Genomic DNA, 6659 nt, shown 5'->3' on the forward strand with positions numbered 1-6659 from the left:
AGGGGAGACGTGGAAGGCCGGTGTCCCTCTGCAGATCTCCACCTCTTTGTTTGTTTCCACCAGTTTTATAGATGCGACCCCATCGTAAAACCCACATGGTGTGTTATAAACTCTGAGTTTGTGTATGTATGCGCGAGCACGTGAGTGCCTGTGTGTGCGCGTACCTGTGTGTATGTGTGTGCACGTGAGTGTGTGTGTATCTCTGTGTATGTGACTTCCTGCTGGTCATAAAAGTCCACCTCCCCTCACCCAAGCTACACCAAATTCCTCTACAAAACATAGTTAACAGATTGCAAGCACTGAGACCCCCACTCTACATCCACTGGCCTCTTGTTGTCTTACTCTTACAGCTAAGCATGTGGAGAGTCTCCCGCAAACCTACTTCTAAGTTATGACAATTATGAGCTTTTATTACATTCAGGGACAAGCATCAGCATCAGCATCCCCCAACTGTAGCTTCCTGTCTCCTTTTAGACAGGCAGACCCCCAGTGTCCATAAATTCCTCTCCCGCTACACAATTACACACACTCTCAGGCCTACAGCTAAACCAAACTGAAACACACAGACAAATCCTTCCCTATTCCTCTGATCTACTGCTGGACCCTCTCATCTATGCAAATTTAACACATTATATTCTAATAATTGTTTTCTTGTACTCACAGTAGTAAAGGTAGAATGGGAGGCAGAGCCTTCAGTTTTCAGGCCCCTCTTCTGTGGAACCAGCTTCCAGTTTGGATTCAGGCGACAGACACTATCTCTACTTTTAAGATTGGGCTTCAAACTTTCCTTTTTGCTAAAGCATATAGTTAGGGCTGGACCAGGTGACCCTGGATCCTCCCTTAGTTATGCTGCAATAGGTGTAGGCTGCTGGGGGATTCCCATGATGCACTGGGTGTTTCTTCTTCACTCACTATGTGTTAACAGACCTCTCTGCATTGAATCATATCTGTTATTAATCTCTGTCTCTCTTCCACAGCATGTCTTTATCCTGTCTTCCTTCTCTCACCCCAACCAATCACAGCAGATGGCCCCGCCCCTCCCTGAGCCTGGTTCTGCCGGAGGTTTCTTCCTGTTAAAAGGGAGTTTTTCCTTCCCACTGTTGCCAAAGTGCTTGCTCATAGGGGGTCATATGATTGTTGAGGTTTCCTCTTTTGTATTTAGGGCTGGGTATCGTCACTGATTTCTCATTTCTCTCTTAGCATCACAGCAGGTGTGTCAAAGTAACTAAAGATATAAAACAGAAAAACTTGAAGCAGATTTTCCTCTCCTGGCTTCGTATAGCAGATAACATTAAAAACATTCTGCAGTAATTAAAAAGCTGAATAAAACCATGAATCAACATATGAACCTTACCTGATGCTGCATTGACATTTCTTCTGTATTGAACAGCAGAAATGAGGCTTTCTTGGCTTTTTTGAAGAAAACAAACCAGTGGCCGACAGCCCTGTAAGCAACAGTAGACTGCTGCGTAATAAACAAGTGAATAATACAGAGATTTGAGATGGTAAAGTGGTAAATTCATGACAATGTTTATCAAGCGTGAAGTTTGGATCTTGTTTTGCTGCTGGTTCAGTGAATTTTGGTCAGAGAGTGACGAAACCTGCAGCATCAGGATCTGTGAGCTGTCGGCAATCGGCCTCGATGGCGTGTCTGTGTAGGTGCTGCCGGGTGAACGGGGTATCTGCGCTTTGTGTTTACGTCTTTTTCCGTTGACCTGCTCTTTAATTGTTGCTGTTTTAGCTGTTTGACGCTTGTTGAAATAGTTTTGTGAGCTGTTACCTGATACTCTGGCGTTTCTGGCAAAACAAATCGATTCAGGATTAATGAATTGATATCACTTTACTCAAACTAAAATCGATTTGAATTGGGAAATAGATTTTTTAAACCCACCCCTAGCTGTATTATTGTAGGGTCTACCTTATAGTATAAAGAGCTGAATGTTGTTGTATAAATAAAACTGAACAGAAGTGTGTGCCATCTCTCCGGTGATTTATTTTTGGGTTTTCAATCTAATCTAATGTTACGTCAGCATCTCTTTGGAGTTCATATTGAGAGTTAAACATCTCCCAAGTGCAAGTTTCAAATTTCGAATGAACTCTAGATTAATGAGGTAACAGGCCGGGCCAATCGGTTTCCCAGTTACTGTTAAGCTTCAAAAATGAGCACCATGTATAAAAATGGCTTTTCTTAAACAGTTAATGTAATACTTTTGTTTTGTTCTTGTTTTTGAAGGTCTGCACCTCAATCATTGTGTCATTGTCCAGATCTGGGAGATACCATATTTTGCAAGTCAGCAAAGTGACCATGAGTGAAAGTTATATGTTTCTTGCAAGTAGTATCATAAACCATGGAAACATATGCCACATCCCTCCTGTAGCTGATGGCGGGCACAGCAGGTGATAATATATTAATTTTGACCCATTCCAGGATTACTGAGTTCCTTAAACCAATTATGTTTTCATTGTCTGCACAAAGACAGAAATCACTGAGCTTTGCCACATTGATGTCACTGTGTGGTTGGTTACAGCTTTAAATGGCAGTGACTGAGTGAGCACAGGCCCAACTTTGCCCTCTCTGGCGTAACGTGATGAATGAAACAGCTGCCATTGAACCACTCAGGAGGAGGAACAAGCTGAAAGCATGAGGAGAAAACTGAGCTTAGCTAAGTCTGTGCTGAGGAAGTGTTTTTATTAAGTGACTCCAGAAGTGAATGTCAGCACATTTTACAAGTTTCCTGACATTACTGAACAATGAGGAGCACTTTTGTCCAATCAAAGTATATCTGCTCTGCTCAAATATAACTTCAGCTCTATACTCAGGGGACTTTAGATCTTTTACCTTTTCACAGCTGTAGGGAAACAGCTGACTATGAGATTCTGTATATAGGAAACATCTGACATATCTTCCAAGGAAACATCTGCTGCTCATCATTCTAGACACAAAGGATTAGGTACACCTGTGCCTTCCTTTATCTGTCCACACTGATTGTGGTCACGAAAATGTAAAAATATCCCACTATTTGCATAAATGTCAGGGATAAATCTGATCAGATCTCTGCCTACAAGCAATAGTAATGCATACGTTAAGCAACTTTATCTAGTGTAGTTTTTTCTGTAAAATGGGCCCAACCTAATGGATTATGATTCCTCATGCTGCATGCATCCACTGCCAATATTTACCACTGATAATACTGTGTGTGAACAGGTGGAAGATAAGATTATAGAGTGTATTCAGCTTGTCTATCAATGCAGGACAGCACAGCACCTGTTAAACCTGCACTAGGCCGAGAGGCGCTTGCTCAGTTCAGTAGGACATCAGAAAACCAAAGCATCCACTCAGGCAAACATAATGGCTGAATTTGGTTGTTAAAAGTTATGGTGTGGACTTCTCAGGTCGGCACGGTCTGTTCTGGTTCACCGGGCATTGTGCTTTCTCCACAGACTGGACATTGATTGTTAACCTGAGAAATGCTGAACACAAGGTTCTACAGAACCAACAGCTTCAATTCTGTCCAATCCAAAAATGCTTTACCGTGCAGTAGAGGAAAATCTTTGGATATGGTATTGTAGCCTGGTTTGGCAAGTTTGGTCCACAGTTAAAATCTCACTTTATCCTAAATGCTATGAAAATCATTGACATGACTCTGATGTATCACATGGTTTACCTGGAGCCACCTGGGGCTGTCACTGTTTGGAAAATATTTAAATTATTCATTTAATCACCTTTTATCTGTTGTCACACTCATGCTACACAAATGTCCTTTTGCAAGCAGTTTCTTATAGAAGTCATCCAAACCTGTTATACACTAGTTAAGTCTAAGTAGATAAACCTATAGCAGTGTCTCCCAACCTCTTGGAGCCACGGCACATATTTCACACTAGAAAAATCCCACGGCACACCATCAAACAAAAATGTCACAAAAAGCATATTGATCATTTACCCAAGAACACCAGGTATAGCACAACTCAATTCAATGTTATTTATAAAGCGCCAAATCACAACAACAGTCGCCTCAAGGCGCTTTATATTGTAAGGTCGACCCTACAATAATACAAACAGAGAAAAACCCAACAATCATATGACCCCCTATGAGCAAGCACTTTGGCGACAGTGGGAAGGAAAAACTCCCTTTTAACAGGAAGAAACCTCCAGCAGAACCAGGCTCAGGGAGGGGCGGGGCCATCTGCTGTGATTGGTTGGGGTGAGAGAAGGAAGACAGGATAAAGACATGCTGTGGAAGAGAGACAGAGATTAATAACACGTGTGATTCAGCAGAGAGGTCTATTAACACATAGTGACTGAAGAAGAAACACCCAGTGCATCATGGGAATCCCCCAGCAGCCTACACCTATTGCAGCATAACTAAGGGAGGATTCAGGGTCACCTGGTCCAGCCCTAACTATATGCTTTAGCAAAAAGGAAAGTTTGAAGCCCAATCTTAAAAGTAGAGATAGTGTCTGTCTCCTGAATCCAAACTGGAAGCTGGTTCCACAGAAGAGGGGCCTGAAAACTGAAGGCTCTGCCTCCCATTCTACTTTTAAATACTCTAGAAACAACAAGTAAGCCTGCAGTGCGAGAGCGAAGTGCTCTAATAGGGTGATATGGTACTACAAGGTCATTAAGATAAGATGGGGCCTGATTATTTAAGACCTTGTATGTGAGGAGCAGGATTTTGAATTCTGGATTTAACAGGAAGCCAATGAAGGGAAGCCAAAACAGGAGAAATCTGCTCTCTCTTTCTAGTCCCTGTCAGGACTCTTGCTGCAGCATTTTGGATTAACTGAAGGCTTTTCAGGGAGTTTTTAGGACTTCCTGATAATAATGAATTACAGTAGTCCAGCCTGGAAGTAATAAATGCATGAACTAGTTTTGGATAATTTAGAATTGGCTCGGTTTGTCCCCTGTATACCTTTGTTGCTTTCTTCTGACCACTACTCATGCTAGGGCCAGGACCAGCTCAGACCAAACACTTTTTCTTTTCAAATATTTATCTATTGCTATTAGCACTGCCTCATCTTACAGCATGACTATTATGTAATTGCTTCTTGTCTTCTTCTGTTTTCCTGGCAGTTGGCAACTCATTGAATTAGAGCAGGTAGTTGTACTGCCCTCTAGTGGAAGAGAATGTAATTGTTCTGCCTGTTACTCACGCCGGTTGCTTAGAGTATTAATCAGGTGGAAGCAGATAATCTTCCACGGCACACCTGATCATTTCTCACAGCACACCTATGTGCCGCACCACAGTGGTTGGGAAACTGCCCTATAGTGTGTAAAGTTGCTGGCAGGGATGCTAGCAAGCTTAGGAGTAAAAGTGCGTCCCAGTAATTTTCCTCCCCTAACCAGCATGTCCAGTTCCCTCCAAAAATGAAGTAAAAGAGATGTTGTTTAAAAGTTCCTGAGTATAAAGTTGTGTATGCTAAAGCCAGCTGACATCGCTACGATGACTTTCAATTCCTTCAGCTGTGATGCTTTTCATGCTTGAGACCGATTCTGTTGATTAAAGTTCTGCTGCTTATGCACCTCACAGAGAGTCTGTTTGAGACTTCAGGTACGGCTGACCCTCAATACATTTAATCACACATCAGTTCTCATTAAAAAACAGTCGATATTTGAGGAAAAGAAAGAGAGGGAGGAAATATAACCCCAATCACTCCTAACAGAAGAGTTGTTGTTTGAATAGAAACACTTGGTGTGAATCCTAGAAGACGCTCTCTCTCTCATGAGAATCCAGCTGCATCACGAGGTAAGCATCACACTGCACAGGATATGACAGGAAGCAATTAGTGGATAAGACTGTTTGTCCTACCTTCACCTGCCCTCCAGTAGATACTATAAAGCCCGAGCACAGGCCAAATAGTTTTCAGAGCTTTTTGTTCCCTTTCCCACGGAAACTTAGCACAAGAACTGTAATTATTTTACTACACGTTGCTCATTTGCTCTAAATTTTTAAGGCTAGATTTGGTCTTTGAAGATCTTTATGCCAAATGAAGGGAATACAGGGCGGTCTTTGGAACAGCTGATGAAGTTGTTCCTTCAAAAACAGAGCCAGAGTGTGTTTCAGTTACTCACAATCTTTTGATTTTAGTCAAAGCCCTTCTTGCAGCGTGACAACCAGATGTGAAATGCCTTCAGGCTATTTGGAAATTACATTCTAAATAAATAGGGAGAGATTCCCATCGTCACTGGAACATAAACATGGTGCAGTGGTTAACACTGTTTCCTCACAGCATGAAGGTCTGGTTTCAGGTGTGTGGGCCAGCCGGGGCCTTCTCTGTGTGGAGGTTTCATGTTCTCCCTGTGGGTACGCTTCCTCCCACAATCCAAAGACATGAAAGTTAGGATAAATGATGATTTCAAATTATCCATAGATGAGAAGCAGATAAAGTGCTTACAATGAATGGTTAAAAATAGCTTGTAACCTGTTTCCATGTACGGACCAATCAAATGCTCCAAAAGTTTGAAAAGTTCAGCAACTTTTAACCAACATATTTCTTACCTATGCAATGCACAACATTACTGCTGATGGCTCAATCATTAACTCTAGCAAATTACAATTAATCAAATTTTAATCTCAATTACAATCTCAGCTTTCAGGGATTGAATGGACACGGTTAAAACATGTGCTCCACCAGTAGAACACAACAAAAGCAAATCAGAT

The sequence above is a fragment of the Pelmatolapia mariae genome, linkage group LG1 (assembly GCF_036321145.2).
Source record: "Pelmatolapia mariae isolate MD_Pm_ZW linkage group LG1, Pm_UMD_F_2, whole genome shotgun sequence".
NCBI lineage: Eukaryota > Metazoa > Chordata > Actinopteri > Cichliformes > Cichlidae > Pelmatolapia > Pelmatolapia mariae.